General features: G+C 38.1%; 1 protein-coding gene across 1 annotated transcript in view; it reads left to right on the top strand.

Moving 5' to 3' along the window:
• The window catches only part of SEMA6D (semaphorin 6D), a 607,749-nt gene that overhangs the window by 239,264 nt on the left and 342,363 nt on the right, over positions 1–26,122 (top strand). The window contains exon 4 of the mRNA XM_048956669.1: positions 18,398–20,524. The gene's annotated coding sequence lies outside the window, so the exon portion shown is untranslated. The remainder of the gene's footprint in view (positions 1–18,397; positions 20,525–26,122) is intronic.

Raw genomic sequence — 26,122 nt, 5'->3', positions numbered from 1 at the left:
CATATTCTCACAAATCTCAGTGGGAAAAGTGTTGAAGATGGAATTTTCTCATTGTTTGGGTGCTTTTAGATGAATGGCAAATGGAGAACCTCTCTCCAAGTGAAGTTGGAGCACGGACACTCTTTTGGAGAAAGGAAAGAAAAAAAAGGGTATGACAAAGAAAGTTTGAAGAGCCTTGTGCTCCTGGAGGGTTTTCTGCCCTTCCTTTTAGCTGCATGTGAAGTAAATTCAGTTTGAATAATTTTGGCATATCTTTATGATAAGGAGCTTTGTGTCGCTAAGCAACGTTTAGCAGTATGTAAGCACACTGAAGTTGCCTTTGGAACTTTACATATCCATGTCTACTCTGTTAGCTAGATAAAAGGTCCCTTCATGGGCTGATGCAGGATCAAGGTGTAAACAGAGAATGACATAGTGATCAGTAGCACTGACTACAATCTAAACAAAATGTAGGATTCCACTGAAGAGCCATGTAAGTATTCTCTCGTCTAAACTCAGAACTGTCTTTCCTGTTGCAACTGCAGGGATGTTTACTCTCATTTCCAGTGTCTGTGAGAAAAAAAATCTATTTAAAGTGTCTAAGGGAGTGAATCACACATTCAACAGAAATAGCTTTCTGTGAAGAGTACTGTGTTGCTAGAATTGTTATAAAAAAGTAAGTTGAATACTTTCTTTTCTATCTCAGAAAGCAGACTGAAAAAACAGCTAAAAGCTGTGCCACTCATGAGAAGTTATCCAGAGACTTGCTGTCTGAAAACATTCATGCAACTATATTTTTGTTCCAGGTTACCTTAAATTATGAAGAGAATAATGTGATTAGGAGATAACTTGTCTAATGTAGTTGATCTTGCTATATTTTCTGCTTTGACATAGTGTCTGTGTATCAGATAGGACAGCTGGTGCTTGATTAGATTAGACATTCCAGGAGCGTAAAGCAGGAGCAAGTCCATTCCAGACAGAGATGCTGAAAACTCAAGGGCAGAATGTGCCAAGTTCACCTTTCCACCTCCAAACATTAGGAGATGTTCTGTGAATGCAAGAGACCAAGCAGAGGTTCTGCCTTCCCTGCTCTTATGCTATGACATCTTCCAAGTTAAGGACCATTTTAGATGTGACACCTTCGTATTTCCTGAAAGCTTCTCCTTTGCTTCATTGCAGAAAGAGGAACTTCGGTGTTCTTAAACCAACTATGTAGCAATGATTTGAGGTTACTAAATCAAAATCACTAAAAGTGGCTTTGAATTTGATAGCAACACATGAAAGGTTCTAGGAAGTATTTCAGGCAGTTGTAACTCAAAGAAACCATAAGTTACTCTGTACGCTATGTAGAGCTGCATTGGATTTTTGTAATCTTAGGGAGCAGTAAACATAAAATAGCTGCTTCTTGGCTGTGGCCTGGAGTTCCCTGGCAGTCATAGCTGTTCTGAACCCAAGGGCTGATGCCATAACCTAAAGTATTATACACCTTTATTTACCTAGATGAGTTTTAAAAATGAAATGAATTTGAAATTAAAATGATGAAAGGATCCACAGAGATTATAATCAATGAGGCCAACTGTTTATTTTTCTTAGTACTGCCTCAAGTGTCAATGTTTGTCTCAATACATGTCAATTTATGTGTAAATACACTCAAACTTAATGAAATAGGTTTTACAACTGTGTAATATAAGGTGAGTGTTTAAATTCTGTGAACTTGGGATTTAAGCTTTTCAAATTTAGCATTTAAGTGTGTGCTTATAGTGAAGCTGGAAGGTTATTTTTTGTAACAAATCTTGACATGAAAACAAAGGTCTAAGAAATCTCACAGAAAAAAATTGTCCAGAAACTTACATGGTGTATTTTGTTCAGATTACAAACTTTCTGAGGCAGAGGGTCCCTGTTTTATTCTTTATATAACAACTGACACATGCATTCTTTCCAGTTATTGTTTCTGCATTCTATTGCCATTTAAAAATAAAAAAAAACATCTAAATAATGTAGCTGTTTAGAATTTATCAAGTAATAGAAAAAGAAGCCAGTAAAACTTTTTGTATGATTACACATATGTTTCCTTTGCTATTTGGAGATGAAAATTTAATAAGGGGTATCATTACACACTTGATTGTGTGAACGAATTTCTGTGATCAAGACAAAAAGCCAAAAAATGCTTTGAGTTTTCTTTAATTTAAAACTCTTACTATGGTGGAAGATGACTATGTTCTCTCAATATTAAAATGGGAAGTATTTTTAAGTAATATTGCTCATTTTGATTCCAAGAAGAACATTATCTGTCCTAGAGATACGAATATACAGTATGCACTGGCTTTCAGAGAATCATTAAATATGCAACTTCCAGAGAGAGATTTGACTGGAACTTAAATCCGTTGCATGCATCAAGAATTGTTCATTATAAACTAATTGAGGAACAATTAATTGGTGTTCTACAGCTTAATTTCTTTCTGCTGTTGTTCTAATTCAGCTATTTCTGTCTATAGCATAGTATGTAAGGGATTGGCCAATGCTTCTAAACTTTTTGTGCACATAAATTACAGAAATAATTGTTGGTTGCACTAAGATTAAGGAGATGTCAGTGTTTCAATTACAAACATTTATTTTTGAGGTTTATAAATCAGTTGTACAAGTTATCTCCAAACACAAGAAATAAATTAACTAACAGAAGTTGTCTTAACTGACAAACATGTTTATTTATGCTTTTAATGAGCTCAGGAGCCTTAATCAATTTACATTTTTGAAGTGCTTTGAGATCCTTGAAAAATGGACATTATTAAGTGCAAACATTATTAACTTTCTGTTTAATTAATTCACGTTAACAATATATATACCATGAGGTCTGTTTCAGCCAATTGTGTGTTAGTTCCCATAGCATTTGGGGGATGGCTCCTGGAAATTAGCAGTCTGGTGATGACTTACTTTGACAAGCATCCTTTTAAATTGAAAGATGAACCATTGCCTCCTTTGAGGAGGGAGGAATGGGAAGAAAGGATTTCTGTTATGTGTACCCTAGAATTGGAAAGCCTGGATTCAAGTCACTTAAGGAGGTGTCAGTTTTCTCTTCTAATTAAGTTGGCTCCTGCCAGGAGCTGCTTTTTCCCTTTTACCCCTTGCACCTCCAACTGTGTTTCCAGGTGTACTGTTAGCCTTGGTCAGAGTTTGACATGATCAGTCTTGCTATGGTATTAGCTGATTTAAGAAGCTAAATGTTATGGGAAAGCATTCAATTTTTGGATGGCAGAATTTGTTTAACTACCTGAAACAGCTCTTAGTGAGGCCAAACAAGTACTGGAGCAGTCAGATGAACAGGAGAGGTGTGAATGTAGATTAGCTTTGCTCTAATGTCAGAACTTACTGGGAGCTGCACATAGTTCCTCTATATTTAATGAGAGAAGCCAGACCTTTCCAAAAAGTAGGCATGTCTCAGATTGATTCCAAGTCCTCTTCATTGACCAGAGAGAAAAAACAAGATGAAAATACCTTTAGCGTAGACTTCTCTATTTACTGCCTAAAGTTGGATCATTTTAAGCTAGGATAAACCCAGTCTTGCCTAAATGGAAGGAACATATTTTCCCTTTTTTTTATTTGGTTGGTTTGCTGTTTTTTTTAGGCTTTAAGTTTAAAAGGTGTATCGCCATTTCTCTTGGACTTTAAAGCCAAATATAAAAAAATGTTCATCAAGTTTTGTTTGAAAGCTATTTAAACATCTGAATGAAAGGCAGAAGATGTGTTATTATTTAGCGCTCCTTGGAGGAAATCCAAGCTTTAATTGCACTTTACTTTCATTTCGATAAGAATGAATTTGAATGAAAGTGAGTCAGTCCTGTGGTGCTTATTCAATCCCCATCTTAGTGCCTGTGAAAAAGTATACTAGTACAGTGAAACTCAGCCAGACATACTCCTCTTGTCAATTGAGACATCTCTTTCAGATTCTACCTGATTTTCTCTTGTTTTGAGAATAAATTAAAAGCATGTTAAAAAGTAGCAATGACAACTTTCACATTTATCTGAGATGTTGTGACTATGAATACCACGTTACCTATTAATAAACTATAATTAAGAATTACTATGGATAATATCTAGGCAAATTTGCTTTTTTTGTTGAATCCAATGTTTCTCTCTGAGATTTTTTGGCCAGATAACGTGTGCACACTGGGCTTGACATGGTTCTTCTGAGTGTGCTGGACATGCTGCTTGTATGCATGCACAGAAAAATTCCCGTGTTTCCTAAGAACTACCTATGTTCTTTACAGTCCCTCTATCCCTTGGCTTACTCCCTAATACCCCCAGATGCCACAGCAGCCAAATTTTTTGCTTTTCAGAAATCATCAGTTGAGAGTTCTGCAGAAACCCAGGCCTAGTTATCTTTTTTTTTTTTATGGCTAATGAGAGGAGAACCTTTTCTTTTTTTTGCATCTGACTTCACTCATATCTATGGCAATTTCTACAGGAAAACTAATGGCCGAATATGTCTTAATTTTTGCAGCACTTATTTGACGTACTCTGTGTGTTTGATATAATGTCAGGAACCCTCGCCACCTGAGTAAGAGGTACTTGGTGTTGTTGGATTTTGTTTTATTCCCAGGCCTATTGCTACCAGATTTCCTTCCTACAAAATATAGATTTTCTACAGTTTTAGTGTCCTCTGACATATGAGGTTTCTTGTAACACAGCTGATATCTGTATATGCAGATGACAAAGTAAGGATGGCAGGACTGGACTGTAGGTTGGATTTCTGTAATGATGAGCCTGCTTGTTTAGCCCTGGCCACTAAAACTTTGGCAAAAAATTTAGCAGGGAGGAGGAACTGTGAGGATGGGCTGGAATCAAAATCTGTGTACTTCATTGCATTGGATTCTAAATGTATATAAACCTGTGCACATCTGCATCTGGCATTTTAATTAATATAAATATAAGAATGTTTTATATCTTATGAAGAGCGAAGTTCTCCTTTCTGAAGTTACTTTTCAACCCCAATTATGCTGCATTTGAATTTCTTACACTTAATTGCCTTAATTTTTTTACACTTCTTGCCTTAATTTAAAACAAAACAGTACGATGAATTATTGTTAAAGATCTAAGTTGTACACAGACACTGACAGTGTCCTTTACAGTAACAAAAAAACAAAACTAAAAAATATTCAATTTTTTTGTTTATTTTGATATCTTCACTCATTGCAGAGTGCAAAAAAAAACATTCCAAGATGCACCCATACTAACAGATACTTTACAAAGATATCTGTATTATCTGATTACAGTATGTCTTGCATAAATTTGGATTCAAATTTTATGATGCTTATTGCGTGTCAATATGTACAGATTAAACTGATATATTTTTACGGTTTTTTGCGTAATTTCTCTAGGATTTTTTCTACTTGCTCTAATTGCTTTAAAACTGACAGTCTCATTCTTGTTTTACCTTTTGAGAAGCTTTCTCACTGTTAAAATTTACTTTTAAACATGGATGGTTTCCTTAAGCTTTATATAAGGAAGATTTTTTTTCAACCCATTTTTCAACATTTCAACAGTTGTTAACATAATGCGTACTACAAAGCTGTAGGGAACAACAGCTCTTCTATTAGCTATCTTTTTGGTTCGTCTACACACTGAGATGGGCTAGTGGTTTTCACAAAGCATGTGCATGGGCTAATTGGATTTTCCATTTTCCATTACTTCATTGCTGACTATATACAAGTTTAAAAGATTCAAGGTAATAAAATTAGCACAGTGCTATGTGCGTGTGATTACCTCTTTCTTGTCAGTGACTTAACCCCGGAGTTGATGTCATTTATTTTCAAGGTGGGAGAATGCCTCATCATCTTTAAAGATAATTTTTCCTTTCAACTTTGAGAATGAATACCTAGTTCAATCTGCGTGGAATGTGGATTTTCTCCTGTGGCATGCTGTCTGAACATCACGATGGGTGATTGTAGCAAGAGAAAGATTTTAAAGTTGTCATCTTTGTTAAATCCATTAGCAGCAGAGCAGTAACAGTAGGCCGGGCTTGGGATTCTGTTTTTCTCTGTTAATGACTGCCAGTTTTTAAAACAAAGCACAACAGTTCAAGCAGTAAATATTAAAAAAAGAAAAAAGAAGAGAGGAGAGGAGAGGAGAGGAGAGGAGAGGAGAGGAGAGGAGAGGAGAGGAGAGGAGAGGAGAGGAGAGGAGAGGAGAGGAGAGGAGAGGAGAGGAGAGTTATGTTAGATTTAGAGATCCAGAATTTCTGAAATTCACTGAAATTCAATATTTAGGTCTTGCACACCAGAATTCCCTATACAGGTTTGAAGCTGCTTTCACACTTCTCAGTGCTCCCCATTCTGAAAGTTTCTTTAAGATCTCTGTTCTGATGGTTACTTAAATATCATTAATGTCCGTGCCAGAGAAGAGTTAGGCAACATATCATAGATATGGAACATTATTAACTATTTGTCATGGCTGAAATGCTAAGAAGCTGCAGTAACAGAACACAGAAATGACATAAAGATGTATGTCCAGAAAAAGGACATAGTGCTCCTTTGTGAATACTCTGGGAGAAAACTTTTCCTCTCATAGGGCACTTCTTTCTGTGCCTCTTTCCCTGCATAGTGGAAGGATCGGTACTGTATGAGCAGCAAAACCAAGAATTTTAACCAGCTAAGTAGGTTGAGAAGTGTCAATATGAGAATAGAGTCACTCAATCTGGGCAGCAGTAAGGCTGCACAGCAGCTGTTTTTGTCCCTGGCATTGTCTTATCAAACACAGATCCCAAGTTTAGAAAAAAAAACTTAATGCATCTTCTTCAGCTTTCCATCCTGTCTCCCATTTTTGTTTTTTGTTTTTTTTTTTTTCCTGTCTTTTGAAGGGAAGTTGTTTACTAGTGTGTATAATCATAGCTTTGTTTTACTGTGGTATAGCTGTCAAGCTACAGGCCAGCAAGACTCCAGAAAAATCCCAAAAGGCCACCCAGAGCATTCAAGCAAATAATCAACAATGATAAATTTAGCATGAAACATTTTGCCATGTAAACTGCAGACTGAGAACAAAGGATTTCTCCAACTATGATAGAAAGAACTAGCAACCCCCCCACCTACTAATTATCTGTAAAAATGAGGGTTGGGGTTGTTAGCAGGATTAATTACTTCATAACTGCTGAAAATTATGGTGATTTTGAGAAAGTAGTATTCAAGGAAAATGTGTTTTTTTGCCAAAAATAGTGCAGCCAATCCTTGATCATGTTTTTGAGCAAAATGGATTCTCTCATTTCAATATTGATTGAATGCTGAAGGAGCTGAAGTTGCTACACAAGCACTATGGCTGCCTGATGCAGTAAAAGCCTTTAAGATACGCGAAGATGTCAAAGCTTCTGTTATTTTCTCCACTAGTTTTGTGAACTTCTTTATGGAGCCCTGGCAAAGAACAGATCTTCTGGCTACACAGATGTGACAGTTTTCTACCATTTTCTGAAAATATGCTAACATGACGAACACAGCCAATGGAGGTGAGCAGTGAGAATATTGCAGAGGTTTGCCCAGGGCAGGTTTTCTATGGGGGATGATAATACTGTGGGCCTACATTCTGCTCTTATACGTGATAGGATTTTTTTGAGATCATGGAAAAAATAGAGATGGTATTAATGGTGTTAATGATCATAAACATCAGTATCAGTGGAAGTGAGTCATAATCAACCTTTTCACACTCTAGAATATGCAGATTTTCCAGAATATATTTTGTTTTTGTACTTCAGGCAACCAGAAATAAGGAAAAAGACTGCGAGTGCTTCAGGTCTTCTTGGGCCTGCTCTTATGGAGAGAGTACTCACCTAGAAGTGTTTGTTTCTTTTTTTCTCCCAAAATTGTGTCATTGATGATTATCATATGCTTATTCCAACTGCTTTGGGGAAATATTTGTGCAAAACATACTCAATCTTTTCTATTGTACGCAGTTGTTATTACAAAATGAACATAGCCTCGGATACTTAGTAAAGATGTGTTTTAAAAACCAGTGAAATTTGAAAAAGTAACAAGACTGAACATTCATAGCTCCCTCAGCTATGGTCTTAAAAAAAGTCAACAATATATCTTTATATTACCCTGTACATTACTGCTTCTGAGGCAGACATCTCCATCACACGCAGACTGCAGTATATGAGACAGCACACTGAATTCTGCATTAATGACTTTCAAATAGTCCTCACAACTCATGATATTGCGTGAGCTGAGGGAACAGTTTTCTGTGGGGCTTACTGCCAAATCTTTCACTTTTGTTGTTCTCTTATGAAACTGTGGCAATTTAGCAAAAGCCTGGACTAAAAGCTCACATTTTATGTACTCAAGAAGAGAAAAAAAATCAATGCAAGAGCAGGCAGGGAAATACTGAAATGCTGGTAGTCTGACAGGGGTCTACTTGCAAACGCATTTGATCAGTTTGTCTAAGTTCCCCAAAGTAAGAAAGCTTCTCTGATCCCTCTAGGCTTCTTGGTGATGAAAACCTTGCAGAAAAACACACAGGATTTCTGAGACCTTAAGATTCAGTCATTCAGAAAATACCATGAGAAGGGCTTATAATTTTATACTGCATATTTTTTAACTGTCTGCAGAGAAATAAAAAAAACAAGAATACTGAACAATTCTCAGTGAGGAACGTTGTCTGAAATCCCTCATATTTTAGATCATGTCTAATGACAAGAATGAAGTAATTCTCTTCCTGCATTGATACAGCTGGTTGATCCCTGTTGAAAATGCTTGCTCACAGTTTCTCACTTCTGTAAGACAGACATGAAAAGGATGTCAGGGACCAAATTCCAATCAGATGTAAACAGGTGAAATTTTCCTGAGATACATAGAATTCTACTCCAGAAGTTTTTGGAGCCTTTTGCAGATGCAAATGAAGTGACATTTCTGGTTGCACTTTACAAATGTTTTGTAGAAGAATTGGAATTGATATGAAGCTTCATTATTACGGTAAAATATTTCATGCTGTGATGATTCAGCTCCCCGGATTAAATTAAAAAATTGTAAAATAAATCCGAGACTTTTTCCTAGTTGAATGGGAAAAAATGCCTTTTCTTCCTAAGGGGTTTCAGTGCTGAGTTTCTTGACTGTGGAATGTTTCCTGATCTGTTTACCTCCTATGCTCACTGACCAGTAAGTCCTTTGTTTGTGAATACAAGTGTGTTTTGGCATCCTGTTGTTTTCCCTAGGCGTATTTAGTCTTTTGCATTTCATCTTCCAATATTTACTGTGTTGATTATGTGAAAATTTTTCAAAATATGTTCTCTATTGAATAAATAAGCATCATAGTGACCGCACCCAAAGTGTACTCCCACAGGAATTACTGATTCTAACTGCACTGTTTGTAGTGTAGGGAATTCTTTGCCATCTCTGCTGTGTGACGAAGCAGAATGAACTCTTTAACTGATACAGAGCTTGGATTGCAGCAGGATAGAAAATAGTGAGAAATATATTCATTCCCACATGGTATGCCCCTGTTCTCTCCACCATCATCTACCACACTGAAGAGATCCTGGTAAATGACTGCTTATCCCTTTTGCTACACTCCTTGGTGAGAATACATATCTCAAAATGAGCTGTGATTCAATTCAACTTATTATCAGGTAAAACAGTCTCCTCAAATAAGTTTTAAACACACACACACACAAAAAAAACATCCAAATTTTATTTCTTTGAAATTGCATAGTTGTTTGTGTATCTGTATATGTTTAATGGAAAAAACTTAAAAATATTAACAGTTTAATGATATTAAAGTGGAAGAATATGTTGGAGAACGCTAAAGCATCTGGCATTAAGCATTATTGTTACATAATAGCATAAAGCATTATTGTTATCTTTTCACTTTTCAAAGCAATGTTCAAGCCAGATTGCTAAAGAGCTTATAAAAAATGACTCATCACATTGTGTCCCAAAATATATGTAGTTAATACCTTCTGTAAATTTCCCAGATTAGATTTTTATATGTACGTTTAAGTTAAAGAAGCACCTGAGCTACTTTTTGCTTATCAAAACCAAAGCAAAGCTCTTTTTGCAGTTCAGCCACCTCTCATCAGTGGAAGTTTAAAGGGCTTTTGAAAGACTGAACAAAGCGCATGTGGCTAAGACGGAGCACTTGTCAACTCCAGGGAGTAATCCAACAGTCACAAGCCAGAGTCAATCTGTTCCTTGCATGACGGCACAGATACAGCCGCAAGCAAAGGCCATTCAATTTACTGAGAAATGTGGAGTCAGCTATGACCAGTTTCAGGGAAATGTGATCCTTTGTGTTTGAGGTACCTGCTAGAAAGAACTTCTGCCATGGCCATATTTAATGCTCCAGATGGCATAGTTTCTCATGAAACAGTCTTGCTGCAAGCCTTTTACATTCATCTCACAACATATTGCTGCCTTATATGTTTCCGGCAGTAATGTTTTCTTCATCCAGAAAAATGGAGTTTTTAAATTATGCTGAAAGTATGGACAAAGAAAACATAGACAAATATTTCCTATGCTTAATTGCATACAAAAAAAAAGTGTTACCGAGAGCACATTCCAGTGACAGAAACACCAGAGTTCAGATTCTCAAAGCCTGCGTTGCTGGCTCTCTTTAATATAGTGTACTTCCTCCTGGGGCACGTACATTATCTTCTTCTGTAATAGTTTTACCACTCAGCCTTGCTCAGCGCAGTAGCTGTGAATAGTTTAGTGCTTTGTTCTGTTCTCATGACTCGGAATGTGTCCAGACACTGCTCTGAAGATGGAATCAATAATAGCCTTTTCTGCAATGCAAACAAAATTTCAGGCTAAATGTTTAAAGTTTGTCAGAATTACAAGGGCTGCTCCTAAAGTAATACCTCCTGTTTTATTATGCTGGCCCATGACATCAGAGGCAGGTGTTGGAATGGAAGAAGAGGCTGAACCTTCCCAAAATATTCTGTTACATTTTATTGCTGCATGACATATAGCAGCAGAGGGGCAGGCTGGTAAAATGGCACCTGACACGGAAATGTATACAAAGCAAAGGTGTGGAATTGAATTCCTCCATGCAGAAAAGAAAAAAAAGACAATCACTGACATTCATCAATACTTCTTCAGTGTTTATGGAGATCAAATAGTGGATGTGAGGACAGTGAGATTGTGGGTGATGTGTTTCAACAGCTCCATCATTGCATCTGTGACACATTGGGTCACCTCTGCTGATACAAACTCTCATGCGTGTAGCATTCATGCTTTTGTTCATTACCACTGGCAAAAATGCATGGCTAGTGTTGGTGAATTTGCTCTGTCAAATAGTGTTATCATGTTCTGTGTACCTTTGCTGTATTTTCCATGGAAAAAAAAACTGGAGGCAGCACTTTCAAAATGACCTACGTAAACATTATTTGAAAACGAAGTGTTAAAAAGGAAGACATCTACACACTTAATAACAGGAGGCACTGCCTTTCCCACCTCTGCGAAATTCTACCTTTAAAATATATTCAAAGGGTCTTAAAAAGCAGCCACCTACAGCTGACTGTTTTCCCCGTTGCCCAGAGTAGGTCAGAAGGGTTAACTGAGCAGGAACAGTGTTTAAGGATTGCAAAGGTCTTTTATCTAGGAATTACTCTGAATCAAACTTTAAAACTCATATATACACATAAAAACATCTACCTTCTAATTCCTAGAGTACTTGATGAGATGAAAGCACGTGTTTTCAAATGAAGTGTGGCAAGGAAAGTGGCTACCAAACAGAAGCAGTTGTCACACCTTTAAAAAGATAGTAGCAGACATATCCTTTGCTGTGAATGCTCATTCAGTGAAATGAAAACACAAAGATAAGTACTGTGACTGGCAAAATGAAGATGGCCTAAACATTATTAGTAATATGTAGAGAGAGATGTGTAAAATTCCAACTACAAATAGAAAATGCATGTTTCATACAAGGATACATAAATGAATGGGAAGCTGTAGTGCTGTGAATGAGCCTGTCTGTGACTAGTCAGAGGAAGTTAATTCCCCAAATCCAGGGATATTGTAGTTTAAAAATAAGTCTTACTGTTAATGGTGTAGCCTAGACAGAGCACTTAGCTCTTGTGGCTCTTTGTGATAATTCACCTCCAGAGCAATATTATAGATCAGTCACTCTGAATCAATAATATTTGCATACACTTATGTGTAGTCCTTGCTAAGAAGGGTAAGCCAGAGCTAATCAAGCTAAAACATCATTTGTATGTTTGGCAGCTCTCTACTAACTTTCAACAGTCCAGTACATTAAAGTATAAGGATCAAAAGATCTAGAACTGACACAGTGAGGACAGCTGATTTTTAAATGGAACAACTATAAAAGTCAAGTGCCTCATGAAAGCATATGGGTTTCTACAAAGCTAAATGACAGATTTTGCTAATATGCAATAGCAGGCAATAAATTACCAACAACCAGCAGATAGTTCTCAAATCTCTCCGGTTAACAGCATCTGAACACCTCCCATGTGTTTAAAAATCAAAATAATTCTTTTTCAGAACCTGTAGGGACAGCTTGATGGATATCATTTTTTTGTTTGTAAATGCAAATCAAGATTTCTTAGTCTCTAAAGAGATTATTTTTCAGATCAACTGGATTTATTTTTTTCACATTAAAGGTACAAATCAGACGTGAAGCCAGTAAGGGAAGTTCTTCTGGTGAGTCACAAGGCTTAGGAAGGACCCCCTTGCTTTCTAAAGCTTTTCTGAGAGAGGAGTCTGAGAATGACTAGGCCTGCACTTAGTCCCAGATTTGGTCAATGGTTTATGTCTGAAGGATTATGTGCAGCCACTTAAAAGAATCAAAGTTTGCCTGTCAGAACACTCAAGACTGTGTGAGATGGAGGATGTTCAGAACATGGCGTTTGTCTTCCCAAAAGCTTGCTACCCATGATGAGCCTGCTTTCCTGGAAATAGCTGAACATCTGCCATGCCAATGGGCAGGAGTGAATGGATTCCTTGTTTTGCTTTGCATGCATGTCCAGATATTGTTTTACCTGTCTCTCAACACATGATTTCTCACACTTTTTACCTTCTCATTCTCTCATCCCACTGTAAAGGGAGTGAGCAATTGGCTGTGATGCTTGCTGAGGGTAAATCACAGCAGACAACATGGTCAAAGGGATTTCTCTGAGCTGCTTCATTCTTCTGCTCAAATGTCTAAATTGCCATCATCTATGTAAAAGTAGTATCATGTTGTTAATGTACGATGCTGTCACCGATCGTACTGACAAATATTATTTCTTGAGGATCTCCATTCACTCTTTGTGCTAGCATTTTATCTCTTTCCTTAAATACAGACTGTAAGGTCTTTGGGATAAGGACTATGTTTGAGAAGTGGTTAATGGAATAGAGTACTTGTCTGTAACTATTAACTACAACAAAGAAATAGGATGCAGTAGTGCATATGTTCGTATTTTGGTGTTCTGTGATTCTGGATAGTCAGTCTAGCATCACATGTGTGCACCATCCAAACCTACCTGCCTCAGTAGTGTTCACAGAACAATGCTTCAGCATTCATACGCACACAAAAAAATTACATTTTCAACATGTATGCATAAAGCTTTTACTTATAAACCATGGATGCCATAGCCATTTATAATAAATTATGCATATGCAAAGATGGAGAGAAATTTGGTGGGAGAAGAAAATCTGCCTCTATTAGTATGTGTAACAATTCTCTGACCACTTTATGGTTTTCAGTATGAAGCACAATAATAGCAGTGATTACAAATCTCAAGAAAGCCTTTTTTCATTAGGGAGATGAGGAAAGAGAGACAGAAAACTCAGATCTTTTGCCAGCATTCACCACAATCTTCAACTAATCTGATCTGGGGAAAAATCCAAAATTAATACTGTCAAACTGAGCAGCAGATGTTGAAAAAGAATCAGGCACTGCAAGAAAATTGATGTGCCAATGAAAATTAGACAGACAGAAAATTCTCACTAAATAAAACCCCAGCAGGTTATAGATGTGCAAAACAACAACAAAACTTTTGATCACTTAGCCAGATCATGTTTTTTGGTGGTTTCCTTTTTTTGCTGGTTATTTGTATAATTGTGTAGTAATAAGAAAAGTTATGTGTGATATTTGAGCTTTCTGTAGGATGTCTTTTCTGTATTCCATATTCAGCCAGTTTGGCTTCACTTCACTTGAGAGATTGTCTACATTGTCTTCTGGCTTATCAGCTCTCATGTCTCCTCAGCATCCATTGTTTGCCTTTGTATCTGGGTGCAGACAAAAAGCTTCAGTTTGTTGTTTGCAAGAATATGATGTAAATTTGCATTCATCAGAGTAATGGGTTTCCATTTCCAGAGGCTAAGCCAATGAACAGCTGAATTTAGAAGCAGACTTGTTTGCAGAACGGCTGTAGCGTTAGTCTGTAAGTGCACTGTGTAGGCCCTTTTAGGGTATAGAGTTTATGTTATCCTTACATTGTTCAGACAAGAGCCCAAATACTGGAATGGAGTCTGCAGATTTTGGGATTCTTTTGCCAGCTACAGCTGCTGAGCCTTTCATTTAAGTTGTCAAAACAGATGTGATTAGGTCAAACATTATTCAGCCAAAAGCTTTACAAACATAGTCATTTGAAAACCAAAAAAAGACTAATCTTCTGTGTCTTCTAACTCATCTCGTGTTTTCTCTCAGATAACAGCTGCTGCTTTAAGCTGCACGGCATTATTATTTTTGTTTCCCTGGTTTGACTCATTTCTCTTGGAAATAGATCTCTTAACTTGTTTTTGGCAAACAGAATTTTGGCCCAACTGGATTTTTCTCTTGCTCTCATTCACTCGCACATACTTCGCTTCCATCCCTGTTTTGCCAGCCTTTTATCTTTTCTTTCCTCTGCCATACTTGCTACAAGCACCGAGGGCTTGTGCACCAGCATCAGGCAGTTATCCCTGGGCTAACTGTTCTGGTACCAATGCACTGACTCTGTTAACACGTTAACAAATAATAACATGTTGAGCAGATTACTGTGTTCAGGGATGTGAAAAAATTCTCAAAAATAAGAGTAAATGTTATTTCACTCTGTTTTTCTGTGTGTGCCTGCATGTGTTAAAACTGGAATTGTAGTTAATGTTACTGTTGGCTTTGGACTGAAGAAATACGTATATCCTTCACAATTCTACTTTGCCTCATTTTTCTTTGGAGAGTTCATCAGTGATGAAGTGAGGATAACGGTTGTTCTTTTCCTGATTCATCTGTGTGGATGGCAACTCTGATGAATGGAGCAGCACATACTTCTTGGCTCCTTTGCTTCCTCTTGATCAGGACCCAGGGGCTGGGCTTGTGGACCTTGGCACCAGGTGTAGAACTCCTGCAGGCTGCTCTGATGTTTGCTCAGAACACCAAAAGAAAGTGGAAATCATGAAACAGAAGCTAACGTCCATGTTTAGAGTAACTGTACGCAACAGAACTTCAAGGAGCAAGCAGAAACCAATCCAGAGCTCACAAGGGGTCAGACAATGGGTCACAAGAACTCTTCCTGATTCTCATCCCTCCCTCTGGCTCTGAGTAGAAGCATACGTAAACACTGCAGGCTGATGTAGCTCAATTTGTCTCATAAAAACAACACCAAAATCAGTAACTGTATTTTGACTTTTTAAAAGTGGATCCCATCTTATTTCTCCAGATGTTTGAATGCTGCAAAATTTTAGGTTCATATCTGAATTATTTCTTTTATATGATCCTGGATGTAAAAGTAAGCAACCTCGGAGCAACTGTAAATACCCCCAGTGGCACACAGTTCTACGTGGGTTACAATGAATAGTCTTTGCCAGACAATCAGGTTCAGGTTACTGTCAGGCTTGGAGGAGGTGGCAAGGTGAGCAGATGGTATCAATGTTATCTATTCTGGGTAAAAAATTAATTTTTATTGGATGCTTTTCTGAACTGATTGCAACCTTGTGGAGCTGCTGAAAAAGTTAATGGATTTGAGGGGGTAAGAATAATACAAGGGCTGGCAGGGTGGAAGCAGTTTCGATGCATCCAACTTGATACACTGGTAATGTTTTTTCCCAATCAGATTCACGCTACTGAATCCTGAACTGAAAAAAGCACATATTTTGTTTAAAGTGTTGCTTTGTGTTAAGCACGTATTTAACTGTTTCCCAAACTGGTACTTCTATCAGGTTTTATTAGCACTCTTAGCACCCTGAATAAGATTGGAGTAAAGAAAGGAAGCAAAATTTCTCTGATGAATATGTCAGCTAAATGACTTTTGTTTTCCCTGAAGAAGGTTCTAATGTTGTTGGGGTTTTTTTGAGATCTGCAGAGGAACTGGAGTGATACATGAGTACTTAGCAATAAACATTTTTAATGGAGACCCCTATCCCCAGCTTAATTTCTGCCCTCAGTCATATCACATTAATCAATCTGGTGATGTTCCTAGTGGTTTCATTGCACTCTGTGAACAACTTTGCTGCTTGGAATTACAGAAATGTGTCTTGAGTGTATTTTGATACTCAGATTTAATAACTGGGGATCCAATATTGATTTTAATGGGAAATTGTTTGTGTATGCATGCACACATCTGTCTTTTCATGTGCACCATGCGCACTGAATAGTCATGGTTTGATCTAGCACTGTGACTGCTACAGTACTGAAAAATTGAACATCAGAAATAGCACAAACCATGATAATAGTAATTAGAGGAAAGTGATTAACTGATTAATATGACCTTGCTTCACTGCAGGTTTTATGCAATTCCTCAGATGTAGGGTTTTTTTGTTTGTTTGTTTTTGCTTTTTTTCTGGGGCTACTCACACATGTGAAATTTCTACCAAGCATTTTCGGCAGTGTAAATATTGACAAAATTTTAAGCGGTAACAGTGTCTGTCAAATGTTATTCTTCTCTGTTTGAATGTGTACAGGTCTTAAATCTGGGCTTCCAAAATAAATATTAGTAGTTATTCACAATTCCTTTTCTGGGTGAAGACTACCCAGAGGCAAAACAGGTAAGCTAGGTTTAAATAGGCAAATGACATCTGCAGATTTACAATGGACTTCCATCAGTAATAGTTATTCAGGATTGCACAGCTGAATTCAATTTTCAGTGAATTTACTACCTCACCACCACCAAGAACGAGATGGAGGTGCTATTTATGCCCATTTCTAGCCTTTTTTTGTAGGGCTTACATGGGCCTTTAGGGCTCTGCTGAAAGTTTGGCCCCTAGGAATAGTATTTGAATGTTATTTTGCACTCATTGCTTTCTTTCCACTGGCACAGAGAGTGTCTCCAGAGTGAAGGCACTGGACTGTGCATGGACCTAACTTTTAGCTGAGCTTCATCAAAATACAAATGAAAATTAATTAAAAGAAAATTCTAGAAGCAATTTCAGCACTATGTTTAACTATTTTAAGAGTTATTTTTCTTCTCAAACCATGCATCCAACTGCAAATACAAGCCAAAGCACAGAGATGTTTACAAGTATGTGTACTTATTCATTACTTGTGGTTCAAGAAAAAATGTGCTTCTGACATTCCCTGAAAATTCAGCCTAATTATTTCACAGGCTGATGGGTTGCACTATTCAAGGAAAGGTTAGGTGTTCTTGAGTTTAGAGGTAGCCAAATTAGGAAGAAAATTAATGTGTCAGGTGAGCTTTAATTATTAATGGTTCATAAATTTCCAGACAGTAAACACATCCTTTATTTTTTAAAGAGAGCAGAGTATTCCTTGGCATATGGGTTCTGAAGTTTCTCACATGTTCTTCAAGTAACATTTCTTTAAACAATACAGTTTTATTGGGATGCTTTCATGTAGTCTTCCAAAGTCCTGCTCGTCAACACACCCTTTGAAGAGGTCAGAAAATTTCACCGCCTTTCTTCTCCCAGTCCCTGATGACATGGGAGCAGACAAGGAGGACTGTACTGAAGCTGATAATCTTTTGCAGTGGTACGGTCTTAGACCTGCTTTCAATGGAGGTCAATGGAAACTTTTTCCTGAAAGTAACTTACTTTTTTATGTGATTTTTTGTTGCTATTTAATAACAAAAACAGACATCTGAAAACCATATCTGTATAAATTACTATGTTCCTGTGGGAAGTACTTAAAATAAAACATGGGTAACTATTTTTATTGTGTTACCATACATTTATTAAACATACCTCCAGTTACCAAACCTTTCAGTGATTTTTCCAGCCATAATCTTTCAGTAGAAAGGACTGTAGCCATAACATATGTACCTCAATCATAAGTATGAAGTATGCGTATTCAATTTTAAAACTATTTTAAAAATGATTGCACAATTAATGCATAAGTTTCTAAAGCGTGTTGGAGTTTGCAGTAACATAATACATACAGAAGATTCATAAGCTGGCTATATTCAATATTCATAAATTTTTAAAAAATCTTATTAAACCTTAGCGGGTCTTCTACTTTGAAGATGGAGTGTTGTCTTGACTGATATTTACATGTGTATCTTTGTACACAGACCAAGAAGATGAGATGAATTCATGGACTTTTGGATAATACACAGCAGAGACAGTTTACCATGGAAGCAACTTTGGATAACACACACTGAAGAAGATACAGTCATTCTTGGTGTCCCAGGTAACACTTGTCCTGTATTTGATGCTATTGTGTTATGTCAGCTGCAGGAGCTGCTCATAAAAGAGGACTGACTATGTTTGCCCATGCTGGTGGCCTCCCAGAGGAACATCACAGGAGGAATGCGTGCCACCCAGGCAGGACACAACCAGCCTGTTGATGTGGCCCTGCACCTGAGGACACAAGGCCCTCTAAGGGCTGATCTCACAGACTAACATTTTATTGTAAGCTGTGAAAATAGAGAAGATAAAGTCTTCTCTACAACTCCAGTGAATGGCAAAAGGACTAACGTTGTCACAAGTGAGTTTAAGGTTAGACATAAAGAAACGTGTTCCAGTAATAAAGATAAATCATGAAAAGTGATTACCTGAGGATGTTGCAGAGAAGAGAACATTGGAGGTTTTTAGGAACACAAACTACTCACAGTTGTGTCAATGAAGAAATGGATGATCCTGTGATTTGGCCTGGAGACTGGATTAAATCACTCTAAGGGTCTTTTGTGGTTTCTGTTCTGTGAGTTCTGGCTCAAGGACAAGCTTTGTTATGAAATTTGGCATCAAGGGGATTTCTTTGCTCCCTTTTGTTTTCTTCTCTCCCAGCTCCACTAAAGTGGCATCTGCCTAGTTGGACAGATGTGTTTATGCACGTACATGTAAGGGTGAAAAAGATTTGGAACTTCGTGTTGTAAAACACGACTCAAGGAAATTAAGAGGAGAGCAGTATGCATAATGAGACCGATTGTCAGAAGATGAAGCAAATTAGTACTGCTTTGCTTGAAACCTGTGTCAGCGAAGCAGATCTGGAGAGCAGTCGTTGATCTGCTGCCAACAGTAAAACAGTCCCCAACTGAGGTCACCTCTTCTCCCCAGCCCCAGCCGTGTGTAGAAAGGATGACCCTCTCCAGGAGCGGGTGGAATCACACAGCATCTGCTTTCCCACATGCCATCTGGGTTTAGGAAGCGCTAATCGGAGGCTGGCACATCAGCTGCTCACAACACATAGAAGGACATCAGCACAGCTCTTCCTTCACCTCATCAGATCCCTGCTCTGTGTCTGCTGCCACCCCTCCTTCCTCACTCACACAGTCTGTCACTCTTGAACCCTGCAGCAAGGGATGCTGTGGCATCAGAGGCATTCCTGTTACATCCATGTAAATCATGGGCACAGTCTGTGTTCAGCAGCGATGCGGTAAACAGTAATCTGCATGGTCCTGCTGGGTTTGAGCGCAGTAAACTGCAAGATGACACTTCTTTCAGAAGGAGAAACAAATGGCCCTGGCAGGTGGTACAGGCTCAGTGAGAGACTCAAAACCAACTTCAAGCACGTGTTCACCACACGCCTGGCCAGAGCTGTGCTCAGTGCATGCTGGAGCTTTCCTCAGGCAGAGGCGGCCCTGGAGCTGAAGTGCAGACCTGGCCCTGGAGGCGGGAAAGGTGCTGCAGAGGGCCCCTCAGCTGCTGGCACCTCCCCTCAGCACACAGGGAGCAGCTCGCCCTCTTCCAGAAGGTTCTTTGCACCCCGTGGGCTTCCCCAGGATGAAGAGATGACTGTCATCATTGCATGCCTGTAGCACAGGAAAAGGAGGTGACCCAGGGGTCCTGAAGGCAGCATTTGTGTGGCTACGTAACAATACCTAACACAAACAACTGAGGTGTTTTAATGGTATGAAGGGAGATTTGGGCCAAGGACACAGTTGAACCTCAAGCGTGGGAGTTTCAGGGAGTGATAGAAAGACTGAACCTTCAGCTACTTTGACTGTGTCTGTTTGTCCCCACACCGCTCTGCTGCAGCTTTGGTGTGTTGTGTTTGGTTCAGTTGTGACCAAATGCCATGGAATCAGATGTCCTTGCAGCCTTTCCACAACACCCAGCATCTTCAATGTTTCGTAAGGTCCAAATGCCTCTAAAAATCCAGGTGCTGATGCAAGCTACTGCTAGAAAGCAAGTCAGATTCTGCTTACATTGGCAGCGGATGCACTGAAGGACATCAGGGAAACTCCAAGTCTAGAAAGGTAAAATTACAGTTATTAACCTAAACCTTATGTTTCTTAGGATGAAGAGGAGCCATGAATTGCAACTAATTCACTTGTTTTGCAGCTATACCCATGGCAGTATGTGTCAGCAGACCACCAGTATGAAAACCTACCCCAGTGAGGCCAGGCTGGGGTGTCTCAGGAATTCATGCAAATTGAAATAATTTAATTCTCAGTGTGATTTTATTATATTGTATTCATTCTTTGTCTTATGCATCCTTTACTTTTTTCCTAGCAAGTCTTGTATGTTATGTGGTGTAAACAATTTGTCTTGCTATAATCTGAACTGATACCTATTTATATATGGCTTTTGTCCCTGATGTTGTTTCCTCATGCCAGGGGAAGTAGTAGGTGTCACATTGGTTAACAGGCTTTTTATAAATCTCTCTTTTTTTCAATCCCACAGCATGCAATGCCTATGACTGTGGTGCCTTTCCTCTTCCTTAGGTTTCTTGGTAGCAAAATCTAAGCAATTATTTTTTCTTGATGAGTTGTAACATCACAGACTATTTAATATTGGAGAAATCAAACTCCACATTGCAGGTTAAATTCACAGAACAGCTTAGACCAGAAATTGATTAGCATATGGAAAAGCTGAAATATTTTAAAACCGATATTTGAGGGTTTGAGGATTTTGTTTTTGTCAAAAAAATTGACACAATTCAGTCTAAGCAAAGCCTTAAATCACTGTAAAATATAAAAGGAATGGTTTGTATGGACCACAAAAGATTCTTCTGTCCACTCTTTTTTCCAAAGTAAAATATCAGTTTGACTGGACCACATTTTGGGGAGAAGGACATTTCTAACTCATGTTTCCCAGGTCTTGTGGCTGGAGAGAGGAAGGAGGTCTGTGTCTGTCACTCGTGTACGTACTTATTCTGCAAGTATCCAGAAGTGTATTACCCAGAGACAGTTGGCCTTATGCCATCTCTCTGCCACAGCAATTCTCTGCTGCCTTTCCAGCTATTTTTCCAAACCAGCAAATAGCTTTTCTTTCACATGTATTACTGGTGTCACTTTAATTTTGGTCAACATATTTGTCAGAATAACACACCTGTCTTAATGTCTGATGCATTTTATAAGTCTATAAATACTCTATTGCAAGAAGTACTGTACTGGTTGGCAGCAGCTTTGTATGTTTGAAAGCATATATATGAGAGAAAAATCAGGATAAAATGAAACTAACACCGCTGAATTGATCAGTGTTGTAGACTCCCCTTGTAAAGACCCCTAGTAGTGTAATGTAGCTGCAATCCATTAGAGTCCAGCTACACTACTATTACACTAAAGTATATTGTAGTTAGTGGACTGATGTTTGCTGGTCCTCTTTTTGCCATCATTTGCTTTAGTGAACTGAGTAAATGTCTTTTTTTTCAATGTCAGTAAAAAGATCACTTTTTCTCGATTGTCTTCAACTCTGATTGAATAATCTTGCTCTAACTTTAAACATTTCTTGTTAGATTTTACTCTGTTGTCAGTGAAAAAAACTTCACTGGTACACATAAAATATGTACGAGTGCATGTAAAACAAAATACTTGTTTTGCTGCCAGCAGCAAACAAGGGGTGATGCTGCTGCCTTTGACTTCCTAGCCCAGATGTGTGTGGTCCATGCATAGTCTAAGAGCTGCCTTCAGATCAAGATAAAATTTGCAGACAAGACTTCTCTACATGGCGAGATACATTGGCTTGGAATTCAGTTCCCTAAATCTAGCCTTTAGCCGCATCAAGTTGCTTGGCCTCCAACTTTTCTCCCAGAAATGTAATGATTTTCCCTGGGTCTCATGCCACATCTGTTAGCTGCATCCAGATGTTTTGAATACTCCAGACATTTTCTTAAAAGTGGATTTCCATGCTGTACACGCTTTGTGATTTTTGAGGGAAAACATGCCTACATAAATTGAATAATAAATATTGTTTTGCAGATTTTGCTAAAATGTCCCCTCACCCACCTCTGTAATATTCCTGTCGTCATGAGTGCATACAGTTCTGGTTGCTCCTGACTTCAAAGCCCATGCTGCTCCACAGCACCTCCCTGTATCTTTTCTTAGTCCCCTGGCATTGTGTTCAGGGAAATGGGCTGTGGGATGCTCTGTGGTCTAAATCTGGTAGCACAGAGGAAGAATGTGGCAGTGTCAGTCCTCCTCCATGCCTTACTGAGCAAATAGGCTACTAGACAAGATCAAACAAGATACTTGCAGAGCCTGTAACTTACTAGGTAAATTTACTTCTATCAGGAAGTAGCCAGAGGCAAGTCTGGAATTTGTAGCTTTACTCATGGGATAGGGACACAGTGTAAAATTTCCTACTACTAAAATAAGGCGTTTAATCCCCTGGTCCCAAAAATGAACTCTGGCTTAAAAAAGCTATTAAAGGTGGCATTCCTTTCTGGAGGGTCTACCACTGATAGAATTTGAATCATTAACAGCACTGATATATTTACTCAACTTGTGTTAACTGTGCCTTTAAATTTGGCAGAGGAACAGCTGTAGTCCTCAGAGGGTTGTTATGAGGCTGGTTTCAGCACTGCTGCCTCTTTTTGGTATGATATTTTACTTCTTGCTGTGAAATTGTTTATGTTCAGGGCAAAAGTTTTTCCGTTCTCGTGTGATAATCCTACAAAGACTTGGCATAAAAGGAAGCAACAATTGAATGAGTTATAATTGTGTTGCTTTCTGAAGGATATAAATAAGCATATATTGCTATTGTGTGTTTCAAGAACAGTGTTGTAAAGCAGTCTTTGCTACAATTATTATTTTGAATCTGTTCTAGAAAATGCCGACTGCGTACATTGCTTTTTAATCCTGTGCTTCTTCAGTAGTGGACCTCAAATTGATCTGTTGACTAGAAAGTGGATTTAATGTCTGATTTGAAGCAGCTGCTTGTTTGACTCTGGAACAGAGCAGTGGTGATTAAAGGTTGTTATCAGTTAACTGTCGAACAGTTTAAGTGAATTGAGATTTTTGGATTACCAGTAGATTTTTGTGTGGACTCCTTTGCACGTAATGGTTGACATTCTTACTGGCCTTCTCAGGCCGGTTTGACATGCCATGCACCTCTTTGCTTGTGTATGAGGTATATTAGCAAATTGTGTGTGTGTGTATCTGTATTTCAACATGGCTTGTATTTTTTCTGTTGTTTCCATGCACAGTGTCTTTTAGCAACATCAAAGTATCCTTTGCAAAGATTCTACTCTTATGTTTACAAACTAATGAAGAAGCTCTACTTCTAGAGTTGTTTTAGAAGTGTTACCAACAGCAATGTATAAATAAGGAAGCAATCTGAAGAACAAGAAGCTCAGGTGATGGTAGTTTAATTGAAAGCACCACTTAAACAAAAGGAAGGGGACATAGTTAACAGAATGGAAAAGGGAAAATTGGTAGAAAAGTAACAGTAGCTGTAAGCTGCTGTGAAACACAGCAGAAAGAAAATTGCTTTTATGTTTTGGGTTTTGTTTTTGTTGCTAGTTTATTGTTTTTATAATGAATCACAGAAATGTAAGAGAAAGCAGCAGCACAGACCTGCAGTGAAATACTGTGTAGATTTATAACGCAGTGCAAATGCACACGAGTGCTAAAATACATTGTCCTATTTTGATTAGAGTCTCATGGCTACAACCTGGCTTATCTCTTTACATCTCACACCAAGGATATAAGTCTGCAGAGCAAAAAACTGGCTGTACATTTTGCTCGAGCACAGTTACAATCCATCCAGCAAAAAAACCCCAAAAACACAAAAAACCCACCAACTCTCTCAGCCATGGGAATAGTCACAGCCTCGTTAATTTTCAGAAGTCTCCAGTGGGACATTATTTTCTTTTATCTTTTCACAGATAGCCTATAGAATCTTATGCATCTTGTGCTGGTTTGGTATTGAGTGGGCTATAGTTATGTATTATTTAATACTTTGGCCAAGCTTTGGTTTCATGAACAATTCATCTTCTGCTGTGTGTATCTGCTGTAGTGATTAATGAAGGCAACCAGCCTATGACTGCAAAGTGCCCCGGGTTCTCTCTCTTACCTAATCCTGCTTAAGTGCATTTTGGGCTAATTTTTCTCCTGCCTTTCCTTTGAGATGATAATTCTTTTCTCAGATGCTAAATAATGTCTTCATCTTACATATTGCCATGACAGTATCCATAGGGAAGCTACAAAGCTCGCTAATGCTGTCACGCCCTTTATTTATTGTTAGGAATTCTGGTAATGCAAAGTGCCTGGGGTCAAAGGGGTTACAGCTTTTAGTTTATATGTACAGGGATCCTACTAGCTTTTCTGATTTATTGATTTTTGTGATCAGTTTGACAAATGAAGATAGACTGAAGCCATATGTGAAATACTAATCTTTTCAGCTTTGTTACAAACCTTTTTTAAGTGTTAGGATGTTATATAATAGTCTGTTGTTCAGCTATTCCTCAGTTTTCAGAGAAGATATTTAATGTTTCAAAATAACTTCCTTAGGCTCTGTTTTTCTGGAATATGAGCAGTATATTTGCCTAACTTCCACAGCTCAGAATTTTCAGAGGGTTAGTCAGGGTAAAATTGAGAATGCCTATATAAAATGATGACTACACTGAGTATTTCTTAACTTGCAAGGAATGGTGATGTCATGGGGCTTTTTAAAAGCAGGTATGTGTTTGTTCTTTTTGTGCTTGAGCCTTTGTTTTGTTCAGGTTTTTTGTCTGCCTTCTTCGATAGACTTCCTGCATTGCCTGTCCAAATGTATTTGCTGCTGTGTGGGAGATATCTGTTATATTGTTCTATAAGTCTCTCTCCTACCAGAATGAAATATCAAGCTGAGGCTAAACTGTAAAAATAATGTGTAAGCCCAATTAGGTTAGATTTCAGCTGGGGCTTATTGGTTAAACTGTAGGAGAGATATGTTTAGTTTGTACTCTTTGGACAGAGTGTGTACATCTCACTTAAATGGATGAAAGTATATTGATTTGTGCACATTGAGAACAGGGCCCTTGCTTTAGCTGAGCAGCTTTGTGGGTCTTGAGCTGGACAGACTTCTCTGTGTGAATTAACTGCGGTGAGAAGGTGGTGGTGGTGAGGAGGGGGTGTTATTCCTAATGTTGTTATTTGTCAGTGTTCCTTTGCAGAGTACTAAAATGACAAGAACTGGTCCAGTGATCATCTTGTAGAGTATGTTCACACTGAAAAGCATAACACTGCCACTGCATATTCCTGCTTTCCATTCCTTGTTTTTGTATCAACACAGCACACACGTACTCATGCACACAACATACAATTTGTGCCATTTATGAAGCTACAGAATTACTCAGTTGTGGCTTAAAAGGAGCTAAAAATGTATACAGCCATACAAGTATGTGTTAGGAAGATGGGATTTGCAATAATTTTGTTTTAAAAGTAAATTTTTACTCTTTTTTTTTTTTACTGAACAGTTAAAAAATAAAAAATTAATCGTGTAAGACTGTGTGAGGTGATGTTCAGAGCAGCATAGGCTGTTTTAATGGCTGATTTTAATAATGAAAGACAACAGGGGACTAAAAGGTGTGGTGTGATAAGCTGAGAAACACATTCCTTTCCCAGAGGGTGTACAGCTTTGTGTCTTTGATC

The sequence above is a fragment of the Lagopus muta genome, chromosome 10, assembly GCF_023343835.1.
Source record: "Lagopus muta isolate bLagMut1 chromosome 10, bLagMut1 primary, whole genome shotgun sequence".
Taxonomy (NCBI): domain Eukaryota; kingdom Metazoa; phylum Chordata; class Aves; order Galliformes; family Phasianidae; genus Lagopus; species Lagopus muta.
Note: the sequence above shows the minus strand (reverse complement) of the source record. Positions and strands in the feature narration are given on the sequence as shown.